At 41.6% G+C, this 20,907-nt stretch overlaps 1 long non-coding RNA gene across 1 annotated transcript in view; it reads right to left on the reverse strand.

Annotated features, from left to right (window-relative positions):
* The window catches only part of LOC113262653 (uncharacterized), a 33,676-nt gene extending 14,081 nt beyond the window's left edge, over window positions 1–19,595 (reverse strand). Inside the window, exons 1-2 of the long non-coding RNA XR_006410628.3 lie at window positions 16,392–19,595; window positions 10,914–11,323 (exon numbers count right to left, since the gene is read on the reverse strand). This is a non-coding gene — a long non-coding RNA (uncharacterized LOC113262653). The remainder of the gene's footprint in view (window positions 1–10,913; window positions 11,324–16,391) is intronic.
* Window positions 19,596–20,907: the final 1,312 nt, after the last annotated feature.

The raw sequence follows: 20,907 nt of genomic DNA on the forward strand, positions 1-20,907 counted from the left end.
GACACAAAAAGATGGAAAAATATTCCATGCTCATGGATCGGAAGAATTAACATAGTTAAAATGTCCATGCTACCCAGAGCAATCTACACTTTCAATGCTATCCCGATCAAAATACTGATGACATTTTTCAAAGAAATGGAACAAATAGTCCTTAAATTTGTATGGAACCAGAAAAGGCTCCGAATCGCCAAGGAACTGTTGAAAAGGAAAAACAAAGCTGGGGGCATCACCATGCTGGATTTCGAGCTGTACTACAAAGCTGTGATCACAAAGACAGCATGGTACTGGCACAAAAACAGACACATAGACCAATGGAACAGAATAGAGAGCCCAGAAATGGACCCTTGGCTCTTTGGGCAACTAATCTTTGATAAAGCAGGAAAAAACATCCGGTGGAAAAAAGACAGTCTCTTCAATAAATGGTGCTGGGAAAATTGGACAGCTACATGCAAAAGAATGAAACTTGACCACTCTCTCACACCATACACAAAGATAAACTCCAAATGGACAAAAGACCTCGATGTGAGACAGGAATCCATCAAAATTCTAGAGGAGAACATAGGCAGCAACCTCTACAACATCGGCCAAAGCAACCTTTTTCATGACACGTCTCCAAAGGCAAGAGAAACAAAAGATAAAATGAACTCGTGGGACTTCATCAAGATAAAAAGCTTCTGCACAGCCAAGGAAACAGTCAAAAAAACTAAGAGGCAGCCCACGGAATGGGAGAAGATATTTGCAAATGATGCTACAGATAAAACACTGGTATCCAAGATCTATAAAAAACTTCTCAAACTCAATACACGAGAAACAAATAAACAAATCATAAAATGGGCAGAAGATATGAACAGACACTTTTCCAATGATGACATACAAATGGCTAACAGACACATGAAAAAATGTTCAAAATCATTCGCCATCAGGGAAATTCAAATCAAAACCACACTAAGATACCACCTTACACCAGTTAGAATGGCAAAAACTGACAAGGCAAGAAACAACAATTGCTGGAGAGGATGTGGAGAAAGGGGATCCCTCCTACATTGTTGGTGGGAATGCAAGTTGGTACAGCCACTCTGGAAAACAGTGTGGAGGTCCCTTAAAAAGTTAAAAATTGAGCTACCCTATGACCCAGCCATGGCGCTACTGGGTATTTACCCCAAAGATACAGACGTAGTGAAGAGAAGGGCCATAGGCACCCCAATGTTCATAGCAGCATTGTCCACAATAGCTAAATCGTGGGAGGAACCAAGATGCCCTTCAACAGATGACTGGATTAAGAAGTTGTGGTCCATATATACAATGGAATATTACTCAGCTATCAGAAAGAACGAGTTCTCAACATTTGCTGCAACATGGACGGGACTGGAGGAGATAATGCTAAGTGAAATAAGTCAAGCAGAGAAAGACAATTATCATATGATTTCTCTCATCTAGGGAACATAAGAAGTAGGAAGATTAGTAGGGGAAGAAAGGGATAAAGAAAGGGGGGGTAATCAGAAGGGGGAATGAAGCATGAGAAACTATGGACTCTGAGAAACAAACTGAGGGCTTCAGAGGGGAGGGGGGTTGGGGAATGGGATAGACTGGTGATGGGTATTAAGGAGGGCACGTATTGCATGGTGCACTGGGTGTTATACGCAACTAATGAATCATCAAACTTTACATCAGAAACCAGGGATGTACTGTATGGTGACTAATATAATATAATAAAAAACATTAAAATAAAAAAAAAAATGCCTCTTTCTTTTATATATCTGCCTTAACGAATTCATGTGTTTCTTTGACTCCTGAAATAAAACCAGATTTTTTTGGTAACAAGCATAAAAAAGGCCTTCTCTACAGGTGTTTCTCTAATTGTGGTTCTTAATACTACATCAGTACCATCCAGGATTTGTTAAATATACAAATTCCTATGCTCCATCCCATAGCAAATGAATAAGAACCTTTGGAGGTAGGTAGGGCCTGAAGATACCCATCTTTAAAAAGCAACCCCTCCAAGGGACATTCATGTAAAACAAATCTTTACTCCATAAAGACTGATCTTAAATGCAGAGTATTTCACCCTCTATAGATGATTTTAAGTTCAATGGTCTAATACATACTGTTTCAAGTATAAAAAGTATTAAAGAATACTTTCCCAGTATCTCAAGAAGAAATACCAGAGAAACAAATCTTTTGGGAAATAAATCTTCCTGCTTATGCTACATCTTCCGTCTATGAGAACAGTTTCCCCAACTATCAATAGTGAGACCCTGGGAGTCGTGTTTAGTATAGTCAAGTATGGTATAGTCAAGTGTAGTATTCTTAATCTTTGGTTCTAATTGATTGAGCTGGAGTAATACCTATCCTGGATGGACCAATCAATCCCAGCCAACCACTTCCTGTCATTTGAACTGAGAAAGCAGAAGACTACCATAATTGGGACCTATCATCTTAGGGTTTAGCATGAAATTCACTAATTCTTGACACCAACATCCCCAGAGCTGCCCTGTTCCCAGTCTTAATTTAGTCCTGAGATTTAAAAAAAAAAAAAAAACAAAGGATTTTTCAACAGTGAAACAAGAACAGGATAAAAAGAAACATTTAGAATACTCACAAAAAATTGAAATTAAAAAAATAAAAATTTAAAATTCAATGTAAGGGCTGATAGATACAGTTGAAGACATCTCTTAGAAAACTGAGTAAAATGACCAAGATGTAGAAAATAGGAAAAGAGGATAAGGTGATACAGAGTGCCTGTGTAGAAATAAACAGGGTTTCAGAAAAAAAGAAGAGGAGAAAAAATCATCAAAGGAAAGAAATCTGGAAAATTTCCCATATTTGAAGGCCAAGACTTTTCAGATTGAAAGGGTACTCTAAGTGCCTAGTACAATTGAGTGCCTTGTACACCAAAACACAGCTCATGAATTTTTAGAATACTGGGATGGCAAGAAGATCAGATATCAGATGTATCACAAGGATAAATATAGAACAATCTGATACATAACAGTTGCTCAGTAAACTATAAACTAGAAGGCAATAAAGAAATGCCTTCTGAATTCTGTATGAAAATTAATTCCTAAACTTCTATATCCCCAACCAAGTTAAAAGTAAAATGAAAAGGTAGAATAAAAACGATTTCAGACAGCTATGGTCTCAAAAACATCTCACCTCCTATGCATCCTCTCTCAAAAAGTTATTTGAGAACGTTTTCCAACATAGTAACTGAAGAAACCATATAAGAGAAGGACACAGGTTATAGGACATAGGAGCTTGAACATGTAAGAGAAACTCTTGGAATCCCAGGAGGGTGTTAAGGGAAGAGCCAGGTGGACATCTGGACACCATGCATAGAAGGCAATGAGTTCTAATGGGCCAAGTCAGTAGGCTCCAAGAGAAAGACTTCTTCATGAAGATGAATGTGATAGAACACATAACATGCCTCAACATCTTGAGAGGGGATTTTTTTTGAGAGAGAGAGCACAGTACCAATGGGGCGGGGCAGAGGAAGAGGGAGGGAGAATCTGACGCAGACTCCGTGCTGAGTGTGGAGCCTGATTCCGGGCTCAATCTCACAACCCTGAAATCATGATCTGAGCTGAAACCAAGAGTCAGACGCTCAATTGACTGAGCTACCCAGGCACGTAAGAGGGTATTTAGACACACGGGCTTGCCTTAGTGATGGGCACATAGAGAACTAAGAAGGTTAAAAAAAAAAAGACAACAATAAACCTCAATTTGCAAGAAAATAAATGTAATCATAGTTTACTACAATGCTTAACTCTGAATAGCAATCACTTAGTCATCACATGTAAACATTGAATATTGATATAACAGAGTATAATTTAACACTTTTGGAGTATAAAAACTATGGAAAGTGTGCATATGAGCAGTAAGAGTAGGGGATGGAAAGAGAGCTAAATCCTAATCTTCTGTAGTGGAATAGATAATGACTAAAATGGAAAAACTAAGTAGTAACAATACAATCATGTTATTTGGAGACATGGAGAGAAACACCAAAATAATCAGATAAACAAGGAGAAATAAATGCTTATTACATGGAAGAAATCACAGGAGAGGACCCGAAGGGTGCTGTGTTTTATTACAAACCTTGTAAGACTGTTTTGCTTTTTAAATATGTACACATAACTTTGATTCTTTTAAAAAGAAAAAAGGTACTATATCAAAAGCTAATGATGTACTGTATGGTGACTAACATAACATAATTTAAAAAGTTAAAAGAGATTTTAAAAAAGAGGATTTATTAACTTGAGTCACAGAAATGCACAAGCTGGGAAGGTCTCACAATTGGTGTGTCAGTTTGAGCTCTCTGGAAGGCAGATGCCGAGGTAGAGTTAGGAATGCAAGAGTTTCACTGAGGCTGATGCCTGTGAAAGAGAATGGAGAAAGGGAATAAATAGGAGTAGGTATGGAAAGTCTCAGCCCACAGCACAGGTCTGATCTCTGCTAAAGAAGAAGGGGAAGGATGGGGGATTAGGTAGAAAGAACTTCAGACCATGGTGCAACTCTGAGGAAGTTTCGGGCAGTCCAATAGCAAACTCCAGAGCAAATACTGCCTCTTGGAGAAATTTCTGTCTGAGCAGAAATGGTCAAACCATAGTCGCCCCACCATATTCAGTCTTTGCCTCAATCTCTTCACAAAGAGAGCATTTCCTTGCTTTGAACACTGCAACATATCCTTCTGTATCTCCATGGTTCATACGGGCTTTCTTCCAGTGGAGAAAAACTTAGAATGAGATAAACTACAGCACATCTCTACAGTTGATTGTAGGGTTGCAGTTGGTACTCATCAGTTTCTTCTTCTACTATCCATTCTAAATTTTACGCACGAGATATCACTTCTGGAGGTCTTGGCAGGTTACATGGTGGTGTAGCCAACCCACATTTCTGAGGAGTATGAACCCTGACTCCTTCAACAGTCAGAGTTGCTGCACTTTTCCTTTCACAGTGACACTGGTCAACAGAGTACCACAAAGCCTGCAAGCAGATCCCCTGCATTCCATAGATATCCTTCTCTGCCCTTACTGTATAACAGCAGCCTTATCTCCTCTTGATAATCAGAGCCAATTACCCCTGACAGGATGGTGACTCTTTTCTCTCTTGCTGATCCCTGGACACAGGAGTCCACAGTGGCCAGTGGCAGTTTAGGTTGTGGTTCAATAGGACCCCAGCAAGAATGCTTCCTCTTTCAGGACCAAAACCTATAACCCTACAAGAACCCAGAACTGTGGGGACAGGAATCACAAAGTTCCCCAAGAGGTCTCTAGAAATGGCGGTAAATGGAGCCACTCAGGCTTCCACTCCATGGCTCCCAAGCCATATATAGAAATCTGAGTCAGTGTAAGTAAGTACATATACTGCATCTTATAGTACGTATTCTCCATCCTTCCAAAGTATGTTTCCAAGCTAGCACTCAATTATAATTTCAGCAGGTCATTCAATGTTCTGTCAGGCCTGCTACTTCTAGTTGGTGTGATAAGTGAAATGACCAGTAGATCCAATGGTCATGGGCCCCCCTCCTGTAGCTCCTTTGCTGTGAAGTTGCTCCCCTGGTCAGATGATGAAGTTGACCCCCAGTCACATGGATACCATGAGTGATTCCATGCTTGTGAATTGGGCACTCCATAAGGAATGCCATAATGGTGCTGGCTGAGGCTCTGTATGCAGGAAAGGCAAATTCATAACTGTTATAAACTTCTTTTTTTGTAAGAACGAATCATTGGCCCAGTGTAGCACACATTAAACTGAGTGGCAAATTGGTCTCTCAAAGAATAGTGCCATATTGTGAGCTCAATATCACTCTCTGTTGCTGACAGGCTGGACATTCAGAAGCAGTAGTAGTTAGATAGGCCTTGGTAAGTAGGACTCCATGTTCTTGAGTTCATGTATAAACTCTATCTCTGACACCACTATCACTCTGTTCATCTGCCCATTGTGCCAGTTCCTGACGATAAAGGCTGACTAAGGTCAAGTCATTTTGTCTACTCAGTTATTCAATGCTCCTTCCATGTTGATTGCATTCTGATGGGTCTGGCTATGCCACCATTGTAACAGAAGGGTCACAATGACACTTTAGGTTCCCAGGTTAACTTCCTATGCCCAGTAATCCCCCAAAATGTCTGGACAATCTCCTTTCTCTGAGTAAATGGCTGAAGGTCCTTTGGGGAAGAACTAGAAGAATCTTTACAATACATTTTTCCTGGGGACCTATTTACATTTTCAATCAACAGATTTGGGGTCTGAAAACTGGCATAGGCCGATTGGCTTAGGAACTGAGCAAGGGGTCACAACTTTTTATTGGGGGAACTGCCCTCAGCCTTCTGTTCACCCATTCTTGCTTTCTTCTGATTGTATGAGGCAACACCTTTGTTGGTTTCCCATTTATCCTGTCCCTAAGGATGCCCTGTTCTCTTAATCATCTCCACAACTCCCTTGTTGATTAAGTCTCCTTAGCTGTATCTCCATATTTATCAGTTATTACCATAATTATTTTCCCTGGCTTCTGGCAGCTAAGGGCCACCAGCTGGCCTCTATTGTTTCAGAATCCCAGCATCCCCACTGCTCCTGAGGAGCCCCGTCCTGTAACTGCATCGCCCACCATCAGCCCTGGCCTACAGAGAAGAGTCAGGACTCATCTTCTTGGTGAGACTGGTACCTATCTCATTAGCACATTTCTGATAGTTTGGTAAATGGTGTGACTTCTAGGCCCTCCTGTAGAACATAATCCTCTGGTGGGTCCTCTGGCTTCACATAATATGTACTTGTCAACATGCTTACCTTCCTAGCCTTTAAATCCCTTCTGCCACCATCTGCTATGGCCACGTGGGCATTTCAACTTCTCTAAGGATGAACCACCACTTTCTCTGGCTGTCTAAGAACCACCCTTGTGCCACTGAGAAACGTCCCAAGCCACTGAATTCTTGCTTGCCCAGTCTTATTTTCTAGCTTCTTTAATCAAGCACCCTGGCAGCTGCCAGTATATATGCTAGCTAATTCTTGCAGCTTCAACAAGGTATAATTTCATTCTTCCCTTTTCAGGTATAATATGTCCACAGCGGAGCATACTAGACTTGAAGCCTAGTGATTACCCCAGCAGGCAGGAAAGGAAGAGGGAATATCTCCTTGTGGGTGGCATGTGCACTAGTTCCTAAACGCTGGAATGGGCTGCTTAGCAGGCCTGCCACTTCTCAGTTCTCTCTAGGAGTTTTCTTTTTCTGAGAATTTTCTCTAAAATATTGATATTTCTAAAAGTTCTTCTCATGAACTTGATTACATCCTATACATTTTACAAAAGACATTCTTAAAAACACCATGATGATAAGAGGGGAGCGAATATTGGAGGGCTAAGCAATCATCATTGCAATATGCATCATAAAGGTATGCTCCCTGTGGATAAAGATCTTCCTAATTACCTGAATACTCTGTGACCTGTTGTTGTCCTATACCACACCTGAAAAAGTAAGATACTCTTCTTGGAAGTGCATCTTTATCTTTCTTCCTTAGCAATTTATACTATGACAGCAAGAAAAACAAACAAGAGTGCATCAGTGCTGAGTATTCCCTCTCCTCCTCATTCTGCTAGCATCCACAGCTCTCCAGCAAAGACGCATATAAATAAAAGATCTACAAATAAGATGTTTTGCCATGGAAATAATGAACCAAAACTACCCTGCTGTGTAGTCGCAGGGGATTTTGACAATCTGTCTTCCAAATGTGTGTAGCTGTATCCTGAGACATGGATAAAATATTAGAAAAGCTTCATGTCATACTCATTGGCTTCATGTCATACTCATTGTCATACTATAGTGCTCATCCCCAAATTCTACTTGGCTTTCCAGTGCAAGGGCCTTAGGATAACGACCAGAGTAACCAAGAGACCCTATCCCTCCGGTTGGTCATAGTCCTTCCACCGGTGTAATCCCTGGGCCTTGGGGGGATGTGCTGTGAATTTTTATTTCTTGGTTGAGTATAATAATAGCTATCATTTATTGAACACCTAGCATGTACTGCATCATTTAACTCCCAACACCACATAGATATTATTATGCCCAAATACTCATGTATTATACCCATATACCCATATAGAGGAGGCTGGTTGCTATCAGCCAGCAAATGCCAGACACTGTTTGTTTATTTAATTCAACCTCCCTCTTCCATTGTGTATATGATTCTGGAAAGGCTCTTCAAATTTACTGTAGACTGAAGAGTAGTATAAATACAGACCCGTGCAAGTATACCCATATATACAAAAATATTATGAGAGGGTCTTAAACATAGTTCAAAGAATCAACACCATTCAAACAAGTTACTTACATGTACTACTTAGTAGGTTGCTAAGGAGGCCTAGTTGCTATGTAGCATTTTAACAAGTAATCATATTACTTTAATTAAGTTGCTATGGGGCCTATTAACAAGTAATCATATTAATCTTGTGTTTGTATATAAATTCAGTTTTCACTGGGCTAAAATATGGAACTATAGTTAAAATATGAAGCTTTGGTTCCTGTGGTTAAAACATGAAACTATGCTAATATGTATTCAGCCTTCTTAGTTTGTTATTCTGAAAGAATAGCTGCCTTTCCACACCTTTCTCAATGGTAGTGAAGACACCGAATGGCAGGAAAAATACTCCACCAGCCACTGTGCCTCTGCCTGGGCTCCTTCCTCCTCCAGCCCTTTATTCAGAATGTCTTCTTATCTGTACTGTCCACAAGGGCAAGGGAGTAAGAGGTTATTGCGAAGAAAAAATGGAAAACAATAGAGAAGAAGAAAATCAAGAAACTATTACTAGGAGGAGATTTACAATCAAATTTAAAATGGAAAGCTCCAGGGCACTGGTATAAATAAGCACACATAAAATATATCCCAATAAAATGCAGAATTTTTTTTTTAAAACTAGCACCCACATGTGCGCACACACACGTGTGGTGGGGGGTGGGTGGGTGGGGCAGAGGGAGAGGGAGAGAGAGAATCTTAAGCAGGCTCCACATTCAGTGTGGAGCTCATGTTGGGGCTCGATCTCACCACCCTGACATCATGACCTGAGCCAAAATCAAGAGTTGGATGTTTACCCGACTGAACCACACAGGTGTCCCTAAAAATGCAGATTTTATAAAAAATATGCAGACTAGACTGTCTCTTTTTTTTAAGATTTTATTTTTCAGTAATCTCCACACCCAACATGGAGCTCAAACTTACAACCCCAAGCTCCAAAGTCACATGATCTACTGACTAAGCCAGCCAGGCCCCCTGAGATTAGACCGTTTCATAGAACTATTTTAAGGCCGTAAGGAAGACTCCAGCAATAGTACATCAGGTTAAAGCATGGAATTTATCATTATACCTGGGATTTAGTTGAGTCTTTGTCCCAATAAGTCCTTCATTTTAAGTGATATTTTAAATATTCCTCATCCTAAATTTGGTCAGATAATCAAACTTCTTTTAGCCAGATATTTATTTGCTATAAGCGTTTATCTCTCTGAAACAAAATGTAGTTATAACTTATAATGATATTTAAAATAAACTAGGGGGGGGCGCCTGGGTGGCACAGCGGTTAAGCGTCTGCCTTCGGCTCAGGGCGTGATCCCGGCGTTATGGGATCGAGCCCCACATCAGGCTCCTCCACTATGAGCCTGCTTCTTCCTCTCCCACTCCCCCTGCTTGTATTCCCCCTCTCGCTGGCTGTCTCTATCTCTGTCAGATAAATAAATAAAATCTTTTAAAAAATAAATAAATAAATAAAATAAAATAAAATAAAATAAAATAAAATAAAATAAACTAGGGGCACCTGAGTGGCTCAGTCGGTTGAGTGTCTGACTCTTGGTTTTGTTTTGGGTCATGGTCTCATGGGTCATGAGATTGAGCCCGGCATCAGGCTCTGTGCTCAACAGAGAATCTCCTTGAAGATTCTCTCCCTCTGCCCCTCCCCCTAGTCCTGTATGCATATGCTCTCACTTTTTCTCTCTCTCAAATAAATAAATAAATAAATCTTTGTTAAAAATAAGAAATAAGTAAAATAAAATATAATAAGATAAAAATAGCCCATTCTCTTGGATGGAAAGTGTCCCAAAGAGGCTTTATTCATTGCTGAGCTCTTGGCCATACTATTAACTGAAGAATTTTTTAATCCTCTTTGTATAAATTTCCTTTCATTAAAAACTAATTGGATATCACTTTGAAACTGTAGGATATAATTTTAATGGCATTTATGAACACTTACATTTATTTGCAGACTAAGAAAATCAGTCCATGAATAAGGCCTTGAAAAACTCAAGTAGCACTTTCTAAAATACATAATGTTATGGGAGATGACTACTTTGTTCATTAGCATTTTTAGGCTTTTAATAATTTAAAATGATTCCCTCTCACCAGAAGTTAATGTTTTTCTATATAATGTGAATTGAAAATAAATTGCAGTCTCATACATTGTTTTCCCTTTTATTTATAGAACTATCAGCAGTGGAAAAGAAAAATAAGATGTGCTGCTTTGCAGTGCCAATTTGGCATGTGCATTCTGGACTGGCCTCTGGGCAGCAAGCAATTTGACTTCTTAAAGCTGAAAGGTAGGTGAAAATGCAGGACAATAGAAATACCCCAGTGCGGAGTGTGACACCCCACACCCTCCATGCACTGGGTATTTTTTAGGAATTGTAATCCTATACCCTGTTTTTGTTTCGCTTTGGGTTTATGGTTTATGGCAATGCAATTATGAACTGTCCATACAGCTATAGTTTTTTCTCAGTATGTGCCCTCCACCACTCCAAGCTCAATCATGGTGCCAACCTGAATTCCTACAGACCCTAGAGCCAGGCATCATTAATTTAGGTTGGCATATGGGGATACCTGGAAGAAAAACTGGGACGGACAGTTGCCCCCAGAAGTTTTATTGGAAGTACTCTAAGGAGACATACCTTGAAGAAACTGAGGAAAGAAGGATGGAGCAGAGGGAGAAAGCGTCCCACGATGAGGTAGATCCAGAAGATTCTGCTGATCCTATAGAGAGGCAAGGTGGGCGGGCCTTTACATCCCCTCATTCAGCCAGTCATTGGCCATAAGCCACCTCTAGTAAGTGATGGAGTCTTAGGCATGGTAGTTCCCTGCAGCTGAAGGCACTTTCCCTGGGGCACACAGCTCTGAGACATCAGCAGCGGATATTCTCAGGCCCTGGGAGATGCTTGCTTTGGCCCTGAGGTGGGGACCCGGGAGAACCAATGCTCAGGCTTCCTCCTTGTATCATTCAGGTTCACTTGCTTCCTAGAGTAAGTTCTCCCCAGCCAGAGCTTCTCCAGAATTAAAAGGTGTAAAGTTGTCCACTGAGTACCTAAAAAAGTAAAAGAGAACGCTAAGGTATTATGGAGTTAGTCATAGCAGGAATCGCTACCACCCCAGGGCTAAAGGAGCAAGTGCAAGAGGTTGGGGTCGTTAAATCTTAGAAAATGAAGAGGAGCCGCTCTGAGGATCCAAAGGTCAGACTTTGAGGAGGGGACACTGCTTGGGGTCTCTGAGTTGGGAAGAGGGCCTCTGTGGGACTAGGACCCCAACCTCACAAAAGGGGGGTTTTCTGGCTAATGCTGGAGTCTCGGGGGGGGGATGGGATAAACTCTTTCTGTAAGTGTTGGGAAAACTACCAAATGACTTTAGCTGCCGTCATGGGAAGGGTCTGCTGCTGCCACAGTGGAGAAGAACCATGAGGCTGGTGCTCACAGGGACTTCAGGGGGAGGGAGAAAGTCCCTCCTCCCTCATCCAGCCTTGGGTTCTCCTTCGGAGCCCAACACAGGGCTAGCTGGCCAAGCAGAATACGGGTTGCAGAATTCCCAGCCCCAGCACCACACAGCAGAGCAAGGGTGGGTCTGGAACTCAGAGATTCTGACTCGTATAACAAGTACAGAAATGCATACATTGGGTTAAGGACTTCTGAGAAAAGTGTCCCAATGTGGACATGGGGTTTGGAATCAGACTCAGGTTAAAACTTCTGCTCTTCTGGGGTGCCTAGGTGGCTCAGTCAGTTAAGCATTTGCCTTTAGCTCAGGTCATGATCTCAGGGTCCTGGGATCGAGCCCCGAGTTGGGCTCCCTGCTCAGTGGGGAGTCTGCTTCTTGCTCTCGCTCTCACGCTCTAGCTCTCGCTTTTGCTCTATCTCAAGTAAATAAATAAAATCTTAAAAACACACAAAAAAAACTCCTGCTCTTCTGCTTAGTGGTTGTGAAGTGTGGTGATTATCTTAATTTTCTGTATCTCAGTTTCCTTATCTGTAAAATGGAGTTAATCGTATCTGCCTTATGGGGTTGCCTTGGGAGAGAAAGTCTATAAAACTCCTAGCAGTCTAACTCACAGTAGCTCCTCAGTAATGAGTTATGATTGTTACCATGGGAAAGACTGGAGACCTGGGGGAGACACTTGTGGTAGCACAGAATTTCAGTTTTAAAGACATGGACTGTACTGATGGTAGTAATAGGAATTTTTAAAAAATGGGATACACAGGTAAAAGAGCCCTTTGAAATAAAGAATAAAAAGCACTCAATGAGCCACTCTGGAAAACAGTATGGAGGTTCCTCAAAAAGTTAAAAATAGACCTACCCTATGATCCAGCAATTGCACTACTAGGTATTTACCCAAAGAATATGAAAATACTAATTCGAAGGGATACATGCACCCCAATGTTTATAGCAGCATTATCTACAATAGCCAAATTTTGGAAACATCCCAAGTGTCCACCGATTGATGGATGGATAAAAATGTGATATATATGTATATATATATCACAATGGAATATTACTCTCACTCTCTCTCTCTCTCTCTCTATATATATATATATATATCACAATGGAATATTACTTAGCCATAAAAACAATGAAATCTTGCCATTTGCAACAACACAGATGGAGCTAGAGAGAATTTTGCTAAGTGAAATAAGTCAGTCAGAGAAAAACAAATACCATATGATTTCACTCATAGATGGAATTTAAGCAACAAAACAAACTATCATAGGGAAAAAAGAGAGGCAAACCAAGAAACAGACTCAACTATAAAGAACAAACGGATGGTCACCAGAGAGGAGGGCGGGAGGGGGTTAAACAGGTGATGGGGGTGAAGGAGGGCACTGGCTATGAAGAGCACCAGGTGTTGTATGGAAGCCTTGCATCACTAAATTGTATACCTGACATTAATACTAAGTGTAGTATTAGTATTAGTATGTTAATGAATTGGAATTAAAAGAAAAAAAAAAAGAATTCAGTGACTGGATGTGTTGATTCCTCTGGAGGATGAAGGAAAGGGAGAAATCATTAAACAGGCACCCTATTCAAATGGAAATGCCCTTGGCCCCTCTTGAAAACCTGTTAGTGGCTTTGTGCCGGCCTAAGGAAGTAACTCCTGTAATCAAAGAAGTATGTTTTAAGCCAATGTTGAGGTACTGTTTTAAATATACTTAACCATCAATTATTCACTCAATAACTTACTTTTGCTAAGTGCGGTTGAGTCTGTGGTCAGTCTGGTGTGCGTGCACACTGCTGGTGGCCCCATGAACTAATACGCCAACCCTTTTGAAAACCAGTTTGGGGAGGCTATCAAAAATGGGTTAAATGCTTACTTCTTTTGTTCAGTACTTTAAGGTTGACATTTACAGGGAGAAGTTAGGAATGTACAGAATACCTCTACCACCCGAGACGATAATCTTAGGGGCAGTTACTCCTGATGTTGTCCTTTGGCGACAAAATTGGCTTGACCCAGAATGCCATGTCTGATGTTCTCTTGCGCTTTTTTTAAAGATTCTATTTACTTACGGGGCGCCTGGGTAGCGCAGTCGTTAAGCGTCTGCCTTCGGCTCAGGGCGTGATCCCGGCGTTCTGGGATCAAGCCCCACATCAGGCTCCTCCGCTGGGAGCCTGCTTCTTCCTCTCCCACTCCCCCTGCTCGTGTTCCGTCTCTCGCTGGCTGTCTCTCTGTCAAATAAATAAATAAAATCTTTAAAAAAAAGATTTTATTTACTTATTTGTCAGAGAGCACAAGCAGGGGAGCGGCAGCAGAGGGAGAAGCAGGCTTCCCACCCAGCAAGGAGCCCGATGCGGTACTCCATCCCACGACCCTGCCATCATGACCTGAACCGTAGGCAGATGCTTAACTGACTGAGCCACCCAGGCATCCCAAGACATGCTCTTGTTCTTACTCTTTGCCCTAAGTCCTGCAAATGAACCAGGAGGCATTTTGTTACACGGAGTTATGCGCCAATCTCTAGAAGGCACCTTTCCTCTAGCTCCTTGTCTATGTGGCTAATCACAGCCTTATAATTTATAAGTGTATGAACTCTCTCAGTTGAATTATGTGCTCTTCCAGAAACATCATGATGGATCTGCTGTTTAAAAATTCCCTGAATGACTCTGGCTCCCATCCCACAACTCTCTAGCATGAGGTGTGCTCTGGGCTCTTCCCTTCCATTCCCCCTGCCATGATTCCTTCTGCTTCTGTCTCACAGCTTTAGCAAAAGTGCAGCTACCACCTTCCAAGCCTGCCATTTTCAGCACAGCCTGGAAGCCTCGAAGTCAAAACTCCATTCTGATACCCTGATACCCTGCAACTGTTCTTTTCACTGTTGCCTGCAAACTTCTGTTGACACTCAGATCAAAGGAATAGAAAAGCATGCAGTGATCCTTTGGGACGACCAAAGTAATGGACTAAAAAATGTGTTCTGTCGTGAAGTTTTAAAATATTACTCAAATTATACTGCTAATACAGTCGAAATCTGGAAAACCTATTTCCCTTTCTAGCCTTGCCTCAAATGCATACCCTCTGTATCCTGGCACCTCCTCCATGAAGCCTTCCCTGTCCTCTTTAGCCTGTGAGAGACACACTATCTCTCCGCTCCCTCCCTGTGGATGATACTGCACAGGGTTTTATTATAGCAGCTCTTGTTCTGAAATAATAGTATGTAAGTGTTTTTATTCCCCTCTTATACCATGAGCCTCTCAACTTAGTGTAGAAGAGGCAGAACGTTACCTATACCATCTTAGGGTCTCTGGCTGGACCTAAGAATTCAGTTGATAGAAGACAGATGAACAGGAGAAAGGCGTACAACTTTTTTTTTTTTTTTTAAAGATTTTTTTATTTATTTATTCGACAGAGATAGAGACAGCCAGCGAGAGAGGGAACACAAGCAGGGGGAGTGGGAGAGGAAGAAGCAGGCTCATAGAGGAGGAGCCTGACGTGGGGCTCGAACCCGGAACGCCGGGATCACGCCCTGAGCCGAAGGCAGACGCTTTAACCGCTGTGCCACCCAGGCGCCCCAGGCGTACAACTTTTATTACTTATATATCTCTGTGGGAATCTTAACAGGAAAATGAAGACCCAAAAAGCAGTTAGGCCAAGGTGTTTATGTACTAGATTAAGCAAAGAGTAGCAATCGTGGCAAAGTAACAAAAATATAGGGGAAGGCGACAGGAAGATAAGGTTTTGACAAGGTCTGCTGTACATATTTCTCTTGGCTTCAACTCCCCATTTCTGGTGATAAGAATGTTCTTTTCCTTCCGGTATAGGGAAGGCGTCTTCCACACGGGCATTTGATTTCCTGCTTTCAGGAAGGGAAGGGGAAGTCAGAGTGCTCTCTTCCTGTGTCTGTCGTGTTTTAAAGATTTTATTTATTTACTGGGGAGAGAGAGAGAGAGACAGAGAGAGAGAGCACCAGCGAAGAGGAGAGGGAGAAGCAGGCTCCCCACCGAGAAGGGAGCCCGATGCGAAGCAGGGCTCTATGCCAGGCCTCTGAGATCATGACCTGAGCTGAAGGCAGACACTTAACCAACTGAGTCACCCAGGCGCCCCTGTGTCTGTTGTTTTTTTAAGCTCTTCTAGCTCAATATAATCAATACACCAAAGTGGCATTCTCTGCTGCTCTCCGTAACATAATTAAGTACTTAAGTATTTGCTCAATGTTTGTTGAATGAATTTCTCACCTCGTGCCACTTCAACACTCGGCTTCCAGTTACCCATTCTAACGCAGGGGACAGGGGGCTCAGGCTGATATAAGATAACTGATAGTTCAGAAATCCCAAACGCCTGATTCGAAAGGCTTTGTATTCTCAGCAATGCAGTCACACACCCACCCTCAAATGGACAGACTGCCAAGAAGAATTTACAGGAAGAAGTCAACGGACTCAGACTCCCTCCAGGGTGGCTTAGCTGGTCATGGAACAGTAACACTGACGTGGTGGACTTTGCTCAGCCACATGCCTTTACACCAGATTCCCTGTGATCACACGTCTCACTGTCACAGCTGCAGGCCAACAGCTTCGCTCCATCAAAATTGCAGGTGATGACTTATATCCTCTATATCTTGAGACCAGTGTAAGCCTGGGAGGCAGAAGAAAGCAGATTGAAGACGAAAGTTAACCTTGCTTACCACGAGGGGCCTTGAATGCCACACTCAGGGATTTGAGTTCGAGGAGCCAGTGAAGGTGTCAGAGCAAGAAAGCCACGAGATGTGGCTTCGTGAGGATCCTTTCGACAGCCATGTGAAGGGTGTGGGACGCAGGGAAAGGTCACCTAGGAAGGGGCGAGGAGAACAAGTGAAGAAAGAAATCTCTGAATGGAAATGGAACACATCTGTCAAAGCAGAAAGGGAAAAATGAAGAGTTGGTGATAAACATATGCAGTAAAGCCTCCTCAACTTTAACTCCTTCGTTGATTAATCTTCCGAGTTTTGCCAACTTGTTCTGCAAAGTTTTCTGTCAACTTTTTTTCTCAGAATCTCCTTCTATAAACATATAGTAAACACTTGCGGCTTTGCAGGTGATACTGTCTGTCAAAACTTCTCAACTCTGCTATCGCAGTGTGAAAGCAGCCATAATGACTGGTAACGAATGGGCATAGCTATGTTCCAGTAAAACTCTATTTACAGAAAATAAAAACCAAACAACAGTCGGTGATAAAGGACAGCCAACTGAAGCGAGGCCAGGGAAACAGAAAGCTCATTCTAGACAGCCCGCCATTTCTCCTGTAAGAGGGAAGGAAACCTGAGGAGGGAAGCACAAGGTTTCATCTTTGGGAGAGCAGTTTGGTTTGAAACTGACGTGGTGGGGCTCTTTATCCAGCAAGCCTGTTACCTCAGCGGTGCAACTGAGAGGCAGCTGCTTTGGAGAGAAAGGGAAAGAAGACAAAGAGCAAGTCTCTGGGACCGGACATGATGGCCGTAGGCATCTCTGCTGTACCTTGTGAATGGCCCTCTTTGTTTTTCTTGGTCTCTTTTCTGCTTTTGGTGACTCAGCAAGGACATACCAAGTCCTAAAGTCAACTTTTATTCATTCAGTTCATGTTTATAGTTCAAGGTGCTGGAGACAAAGAGGTGAGCAAATCCCGTGAGGGAATGAATCCTGCTCTCATGGGACTTAGACTCACGTTCTAGTGGGGGAAACAGGCAACTGAGGAGGAAAAAAATAGGAATAATTCTGCACATTGGTTACTGCTCTAGAGAAAGTAAATCAGGGTAATAGGACAGGTTTGGAGGAGGCCCTGTTTGAGCTGGTGGTTAGGGAAGGCCTCTCTGAGAAGACTACAGCTGGGCCAATGTCTGAGACAAGAGGCTCCGGCATATGAAGACCTGAAGCAAGGCCCTTCTGGGCAGAGGGGACAACTGCAGTGGCTCTGAAGTGGGAATGAAGCTGGAGAGCCAAGAGCCTACCCTTTAGGAATCTTTAGCTGGGCTGTTCTCCTCCTTGTAAACACGACACAACACTCTCTGCCCACCAACCCAGGTCTGCTTATGTTTTCTGTTTTCTACCTATTCTCATCTATTATTTAAGCTCCAGGTTAAGCCCCACTTTGCTCATAAAGCCTCCTTTGATCATGCATCTTCATTAAATCCAATACAGTCTATTCCTCTCCATTTGTGAGTAATCTCCTGCTATTCATTGTTTTCCATTGTACACATTTTAATCTTCCCAATGTTATTCTAATCTCTTAAAGGTGGTGGTATTAGTCAGGGTTCTCCAGAGAAATAGAACCAACAGGATATGTCTGTGTAGATACAGATATATAGATATAGGTAAAGATATAGATACATAGAAAGAGATATTTTAAAGAATTGGCTGCTGTAACTTGTGGGGCTAACAAGTCCAAACTCGCAGGGCAAACTCTGCAGAGTTGATATTACAGTCTCTCTCTCTCTCTCTCTCTCTCTCTCTCTGTGTCTTTATTTGTAGTGTCGAGTCTGAAAGCAGCCTGGCAATAGAACTCTGTCTTCCTTCCAGGACTTCAGTCTTTTCTCTTAAGGCCTTCAACTGATTAGATGAGACCCACCCACATCATGGAGCGTAATCTGCTTTTCTCAGTGTTTCCTGATTCAAATGTTAATCACATCTAAAAAATACTTTCACTTTCAGCAACCTTTTAGACTGGTGTCTGACCAAACAAGGAGGCAACGAAGCTTGGCTAAGTTGACACATAAAATTAATCATCATCGGAGAAGATGGAGCTTTAAGAGTCTTTGTATTCTTCACTGAACTTGGCACAAATGGATTGTGTGAAGTAAGCATCTGATAAAGACTTAACTAAAGGGCTCTGATTAGTGCTTTACATGCATTCATTCAGCAAACACTATATTTAATGAGGACCTACTTAGTGCTGGATGCTATTGTAAGGGCTGGGGAAATACCGGTGAGCTAAACTAATAATAATTAAATCTGACACTTTTTCATTTGTATGTGTAGATATCTTGTAGACCCAGTCTGAGAGGGTTTTTTGTTTTGTTTTATTTTTAATTGGCTGGTGCTGTGAAGTTATAGTAAGTATAATTCCTTGGTAGGTCTAGTCATCAAAGCTATCAGAGTAGGATTCTAAAAAACCTCAGGCCTATGGGAATTAGGTAACTTGCTTAATCGTGTTAGAATATGTGGTAGACAAAATTCAAAACAGGGCTCCTCAAGATTCTTGCCTCCTGGTTATTCATTCAAACACGAGTCTAGGTAGTGCTAAGAAAGAATTTTGCAGATGTAATTAAAATCCCAAGTCAGTTGACCTTGACATATGAAGGTTATCTGGGTGGGTCTGACCCAATAGATGAACCCTTTAAAAGCAGAGTTTTCTCTAGCTAGCTTCAAAAGAAGAAATCAGAGATTCAGAACATAAAGAGGATTTGACACACCATTGCTGGCATGAAGAAGGAAAGGATGTGGACAACATTAAGGAACTAAGAGCTTCCCCTCACCAATAACCAGCAAGGAAATTGGACCTCAGTCTTGCAACCATGAGAAACAAATTTTGCCAACAACGTAAACGAGCATAGAAGCAGATTCTTCCCCAGGTCCCCCAGACAAAAGTCAGCTGGTCAACCCTTGATTTTGGCCTTGTTGTGTGGAAACTGCTGTAGAGCTCACACAGACTTCTGACCTATGGAAGTAGGAGCTAATAACTGGATTGTTGCTTTGAGTGGCTTTTTGTAGTAATATATTATGCAGCAACATTAGAAGACTAACACAGAGTATACAGCTAAATAGTGATGTGGCCTGCTTTCAGCTCTTGTTTTTTAAGGGGCTGAGAAAGTAAAACTCTTTCTCATTTCAATAATCTTTGACACACATTTGCATGAAAGAAATTTTTTGTTATGTGGTCAGTGGTATTTATCTATGAAAATACTGCAAATCTGAGACATATCTGTTCTGTTTGGGGTGAAAAAAGGTCTATGGGAAAGTATTAAGCTATTGTGCTAAAAGCAAAAGAAATTAATGAGGATCCATAAGCCATATCTACTCTCATTTGTGTAAAATATTTAGTATCGTCTTTATCACACGTTATGAAGATAAGTGATAATATGGTCAAACTCCTGGTGTTAAATACCCCAAGGACTAACAAACTTATGAAGGAAATGAATAATTTGTTAATGCTTTGGAAATGAGGGCTTTAGGCAAGCAGAGATGAGTTTCCTGTTCTTAATAAATGTAGATGGATGTGTTTCATGATAATTTAATATGCCTGAAATAAACTCCCACTTTGCATCTGGCAAGTTTCTCCCTTTTTATTTATTAGATTTTTCCTCTAGACTAACTCATTTCCCAAAATCTCTCAGAACCCATAACACACCTTGAAGACAACCCAGGCCCCAAAACTAACTTCTAACTATAAGTAGAACGTGGGAAAAGGAAGGATATCAGAAATGGTCTGGATCAGAACACCCACTATTCAGATGAGGATACTGAGGCCAAGAAGACTTTTTTCAAGTTGCAGGACTTTGGTGGTAGGGTTGGGGCTAAAACTTTATTTTTAAGATGGTAAGTAGAAATATAAGGAAAGGCGCCTAGACTGACTTTTGGCAGAATTAATTTGGTTAATGTGTAGGAGCTATTTCTGACAAAATTAGAATAAACAGTTTTTAGTTTTGAATTCTGTGCCCTTAAGCAAATATTACCATCTCTTACTCTTTGTCAACTGTAAAATGAATAAGCTTTCAGTGACAGGCCATCTTTTGTAGGTTGTTCGACAGCATTTGTGTATGTGGCTTAAAATCAGAGTCCTGCAGGTTAGCTGATCTATGAAAATAAGGTTAGCTTTGATGTAGAACAAAGAAGCAGAAAGCAATGCAGAAAGCCCCTGACCTAGTAATGGAGCCAGTGGTTCTGCCCCTAAAATGACCCTCTTTCTCCTTCTGGATTCTGACCGTTAGATAATATATATATATACATACATATAATGAACCACTAGGAAAAAGGGAACAAAAATATCAACCTTATTAGTGGCTTGGCAAGGGTACAGATCTATGGTACAACTTAGGAAAGAGAAATCTGCTGAGAACTGATGCCAAAGTGGGGGCCTCTCACTTCCGTGCTGGAATCTGTCCCTTGGATAAGCGGTCCCAGGGGGTGGGGGTGGGGGGCTTGGGTCTGAAGAGCACCCACTCAATAAACTGCTACAGGGTTGAAAATTGT

Source organism: Ursus arctos, unplaced genomic scaffold, assembly GCF_023065955.2.
Source record: "Ursus arctos isolate Adak ecotype North America unplaced genomic scaffold, UrsArc2.0 scaffold_2, whole genome shotgun sequence".
Taxonomy (NCBI): Eukaryota; Metazoa; Chordata; class Mammalia; order Carnivora; family Ursidae; genus Ursus; species Ursus arctos.